A 6,083-nucleotide genomic window follows, 5' to 3' on the forward strand; every position below is an offset into this window, starting at 1 on the left:
AATGGGGTCATGCAGTATTCCCCCTGTCTATACTTTCATGGTAAGGTGGGCCCTGGAATATGGAGAGAGGTGCATATGCATGCGAAGTTTCCTCAATCTAATACTATAAAGCTGTACATATACACAGACAGTGTAATGGTTAGCATTGCTGCCTCACAATGCTGAGGTCCTAGTTTCTGTTCCCACTAGGGCTCTCACTGTGTTCTCCCTGTGCTTGCATGGGGTCTCTCTGGGGGCAACATACATGCCTATAATTTAGGTGCTGGGAAGTCGGTGGCATCATGTCTACTTGAAAAATACAGACAGGTATTATATACAATCTTTTGGTTATGATTCTATGAGTTCTGATCAGTTTAAGTCTGATACGCTCCCTATCTGGGGGCCATAATTTACAGGGATTTTTAGATCTGGTAAAGAGCTTGCTCTGTCCACTTCACACATTGACCTGGTGTTACAGTACTTCCAGGTCAGGTGCACCACATACATACAGACGCTCAGGGCGCTGACGCAGATGTTCGCTACCTTAGATTCTAATTCAGACAAAATATAAAATATATATATATATATATATATATAGGTATGTATAGAAGTGTGTATATTGGTGGGTGCATATACAGGTTTGTGTACTTTAAGGCACAATTAGTCAGATTCAGCATGGAAGGTTGTACTGGTTAGCATTCTGCCTCTCAGCAAGGGTGTTTGCTTCTCAAAGAATTTTACGGTAAAGGGTGATTATATATGTTCTACAGGGCTCACTTGCTTTGGAATTACTCCAGTAGCCTATCTCTCCCTACTGAAGAGAAAGGCATGCTCTAGCTTCTCCGCATAATAGAGAACGTTCTGTTGTGTAAATGCATATTTCTGTATATGTACATTCATATGCAGCATTCTCTGATTACTGGGCTGTATTGTTGGGTTTTTCCCTAATTCAGTTCCTTTAGTCTAAGAGTTCTTCAATCCTTCTTGGGAGTATTAATAATCCTTGCACTATTGCGATCCTGTGACTTATAGACTTTGGTCTTTTAGTGGGACCATGCAAGTTTTCACTAACAAATGTGCTAGTGTCTTCATGCAGGGCGCATTTTCTACAGTAGCAGCTCCAGTCTCCAGGACCAGGATATACAGTTATTGATTCCTATGTCGCTATTTAGCGTACAAAAAGTTATTATGTAGAAAGGGGTAACACGATGTAAGATTTAACAATTCGAGTAAAAAGCAATGACAATAGTAACAGCCGATACATACGCGTGCACACAGGTCCCAGTATACAGTCATCAATCAAGACGTCTGTGGTCGCAAGAAGATGCCTGTACAATGAGGTCAGCACACAGCTTATATACCTTACAGGTTTCAGAGTTAACAAAGAGACAAATTGACAGGTTCATATTGGTTCTTGATTCTGGTCAATCTGGTCATTGGTCAGTTCATATGGTGTCATCAGGGGTATGGCTCAATCCTCCAACGGTCACATTGTGAAGTTTCCTGCCGAACAACTGGTGACAACTGGCTACAACACTGCATACTAGTAATAACATTCTATACAATAACTCCCTATCATCCATAACTAATGGACGCATGATGTGACTCCTTTGCCGATAGAAACGGATGTCTGCAAATAAACAGGGATTTAGTATGATACCAAACATGACATGTCCACTGTATTCTGAACCGTAGATCTCTTTTAAGTACATATTACATTATAACTAGTAGCTAACAAATACCTTTAATAACTCTGGTTATTAACTATAATGTGTGGGAACCATTCTATATGTACCCGTTTGCATATGTGTATCTGTGTATTGAAATAGCAACTATGTGTCTGTATGCATGTGCATATGCATATGAGTGTCTACATGTACGTATGTGAATATACATATGAATGTCTATGTGTATACATATATATATATATATATATATGTGTGTGTGTGTGTGAGTTATGTGTGTCAGTGTATGTGTATTGTGGATTCGCATTTGTGCGCATTGGATTGCACCGATGCAAAGTAGCATCGTAGTAACGCATCATCCGACCATAAATGTCTACATCGTCAGATAATAATTGTACAGCGATCATATCCAATTATTTGACTTTGACAGTCCACCCTTTGATAGCAAACATACACTATCACATTCTATTCTTAACCTTTTTAGTCATGCATAATAAATTATTATTCAATGTTCTAGACAGTGTGACACAATGTGGTCATTGAACCATCAATACTGCACTTCAAGAAAGGGTAAAACAACCCTTACACGCACTCAGCGGATCTATAGGGGACCATTGGTAAGATGTGGGACTTCATTGAACATATAAAGGAAGTTTTGGGGAAAAGGAGATTACATTATCTAGGATGTTTAATGGAACATTTACAATATTTTTATTATACATGACCAAGCCTATTCACCTGTTATTATCTGATGGTACATTCAATTTCAGGATTGTAATGCAGTTCTTTAACAACCTTATACTAATCACTTCATCATGTGTAACGGTCATTACCTCTGGAACAATTTACCTATAAAACATAAACACTTATATCAAGAATATGCTCTTCTTCCACAAATATAGTAAACATTATCTGGGAGGACATATGGTATATTACGATCCTGTACAATATCACAGAAAGTTTTAACAGAACTACCTATGCCTATTGTCCTCGTCTCTGGTGTTCATCACTAATGGTGTGGCGAGCCATTGTCTAATCCAATAAGTCTGCTTCCCAATTCTCCAGTCTTTCTTGTATGAAATGTTCAGACACAGCAAAGACCGATCTATGGAGTATTGGCGCAGTTTTAAACTAAGGGACCTCATTATGTTATACTTCCTGTCTATGGACCTCCCTCCCTGTAATTCAAGGACCTCAGAGCAATTTAATGTGAATGGTACTTATCCTACATTATGTTGTCCCTGAGGCATGTGAGTGCACTCCGAACATTCAGTCTGGTTTAAGAGCTTACCCACCAAGGAATAGTAATCCTCTAAAGGATGCCCGCCCAAATACAGATTACTCTTGGACTGGCATCGTTGGATGCATTTCTCAACAACTAGGGACCCACAGTACTCGCAAGTACAATATTCATCAGACAATAACCCCTCACACTGTCTCTTAGTTTCATGGCTAACAGATCTCTTAACAATCCATGAACTGAGTTTGACCATAGGTTGCCCTGATTGTTCTATTGATCTCTCTTCTGACTCCACTCTATCGACATCACTATCGGCCTCCCTCTCCGTCATCTATCCTCCATCACAAATATAAGACCACCTGAAACAAATAAGAATGAGAAGAACCCTGGAACAAGAAGAAGACACAGAAACAGATTGCCACTCCATTGCTGGAATAGTAATCTGTGCACCCCTCTGGCTCAGGTGTTTCCACTGCATTCTTTAGTTCTCCCGAAACAGGCTCACAATCGTCAGGTCTACGCCATCTGTCTCGACTTCGCCTAATACCTCCTTCGGGTGGTTGACCTTTCTGCAGTGAGTGGAATGGATCCAGGAATCTCTTTCTGCTACCTTCAAAGATATGGTACTTGTCATCAACACTTGGTAAGGACCTTCCCACCAGTCTGTCAAACAACCTGAGTATAATAAATTTTGGATAATAACATATTCTCTAGGTTCAACATAATGACAGTTTGTTTCTGGCATATCAGGTAACAACATTTTAAATTTCTGCGGTTGTTTCAGCTGTCTACTCATTTTTACAAGATATCGCTCAGTAACCTCATTATTACTTTTCAAATCATCCTGTGGACTTATAATCAAATGAGGTTGCCTCCCAAACAGTATCTCAAAGGGGGACAGATTAAGAGGAGGTCTGGGAGTGGTTCTGATGCTATGGAGGACGAGCAGTAAGGCTTCTGGCCATCCTAATCCAGTTTCAGCCATGATCTTACTCAGTTTATTCTTAATAGTACCACTCACTCTCTCCACCTTCGCACTGGCTTGTGGTCGGTAGGGGGTGTGAAGTCTACTATGAATTCCCATAAGCTTACACATGTTCTGGAAAACATCACCAGTGAAATGAGTACCCCTATCACTTTCTATGATTCTAGGGATACCATATCTGCATACAAATTCCTGAACAATCTTTTTAGCAGTAAAAACAGCAGTATTAGTGGCAGCTGGATATGCCTCTACGCAATTAGAAAATACATCAGTACAAACTAATACATACTTGAGATTCCTACAAGGTGGTAATTGAATGAAGTCAATTTGTGTTACTTGAAAAGGACCATCTGGGATGGTATTGTCTGACATTTTTCCTCAAACAAGTCAGACAGGACATTGCTTTCTTTCCAGCTTGAGAAGAAAAGCCTGGTGCACACCAATATGCTTTGATCAACTTGCACATACCTTATTTTCCCAGGTGAGTCAGACCATGCGTTGCCTCAGCCAAGCTTGGGTAGTATGCTCTGGGAGCAACAGGCCTACCTTGTCCATCTCTCCAGAGTCCAGAGAACTCCTGACCACATCCCTTCGAGCTCAAGACCGCCGTTTCCTGTAGGGAACACAAGTCCTGCATTTCAATTAATTTCTGTGTGTCTATTGTCTGGAAGACCATCACATTGTTAGTTGGTATATTTATGTGCAACCCTGCTGCCCATTTGGCAGCTTCATCTGCTCTGTTATTGCCCATTGACACTGGGTCTTCCTCGCATGTGTGGGCTTTGCATTTAATGACAGCTACTGCCTTTGGTAGCTGGATTACTGTCAGAAGTCATTTTATGTGGTGTGAATATGCTACTGCTGTGCCTGCTATTGTCATAAAGTTCCTAAGATGCCCAAAAGCCCCAAAATCATGTACTACCCCAAAGGTGCACCTAGAATCAGTGTATATGTTAGATGATTTACCTTCTGCCAACTCACACGCTCTCCTTAATGCCACCAGTTCAGCCACCTGGGCTGAGTGAGGTGGACCATGTGCTTCTACAACATCCTCATAATTTACAACAGCATAACCTGTGCATAATTCTCCTGTGTCTGTCTGTCTATAACAACTCCCGTCTGTGTAAAACATCTAATCTACATCTTCTAATGGTGTGTCATGTATGTCTGGTCTTGCAGTAAAGGTCTGATTCAAATATTCCATACAATCATGTGTGTCAGTATACCTGCAAAACTCACCCTCAACCACAAACTCATCTTCCTCCACCCTTTGTGCATCTCAAGGCACATATGGTAAGTATGTTGCTGGATTTAACGTATTGCACCATTTAATAGTAATATTTGCAGGTGCCATCAGAGCTAGTTCCCATTTCATGAACCTTGCTGAAGAGACATGTCTGGTTTGGGCAGAATTTAACAAAGCAGATACTGCATGCGGTGTATAGATATGTGTATCATGCCTTAATACTACGTCCTTGCTCTTATTTACCAGAAGAGCAATTGCAGCTACACTTCTTAAGCACGTTGGGAGTGATCTTGCCACAGTGTCCAATTGTGCACTGTAGAATGCTACGGGTCTGCTAGCATCACCATGTTCCTGTGTGAGGACACCTGCTGTGCAGCCATCAGCTTCTGTACAATATAACTCTTTAAGGTTAAGGAAAGCCTGCTCTGTCTCCTCAGTGTGTATGACACAGTTGAGTTTTGAGGACGAAACTAAGTCCTGCAATGGTAATGCCAAAATAGAAAAACCTGGGATCCACGTTCTGCAGTATCCACACATGCCCAAGAAGGTACAGATTTGCTGCTGGTTTTGCAGCAGTGTCATGGTCTGTATGGCCTGAATTCTGTCTGTTGTCAAGTGTCTCAGTCCCTGGGTTAGACAGTGTCCCAAGTATTTGACCTTAGTCTGGCATGGCTGTAATTTGTTCTTTGCAACCTTGTTCCCTGTTTGCAAGAGATGAAGCAACAACAGTTTAGTATCATTTAAACATGACATAAATGAATCAGAGCACAACAACAAATCATCTACATATTGAATGAGGACAGATTAAAAAGATTAAAACAGTCGTGTAAGGCCTGAGAAAATACTGGGGCTATCCATGAAACCCTGGGGCAATCATGTCCATGTGTATTGTACCCCTCTGTAGGAAAATGCAAATAGATATTGACAGTCAGCGTGAAAAGGAACACA

The 6,083-nt window shown here is 40.9% G+C and overlaps 1 pseudogene; it reads left to right on the forward strand.

The window, feature by feature from the left end:
* The first annotated feature begins 308 nt into the window (after positions 1-308).
* Positions 309-482, forward strand: LOC148529053 (U2 spliceosomal RNA; annotated as a pseudogene).
* Positions 483-6,083: the final 5,601 nt, after the last annotated feature.

Source organism: Taudactylus pleione, unplaced genomic scaffold (assembly GCF_031769625.1).
Source record: "Taudactylus pleione unplaced genomic scaffold, aTauple2 ptg000087l, whole genome shotgun sequence".
NCBI lineage: Eukaryota > Metazoa > Chordata > Amphibia > Anura > Myobatrachidae > Taudactylus > Taudactylus pleione.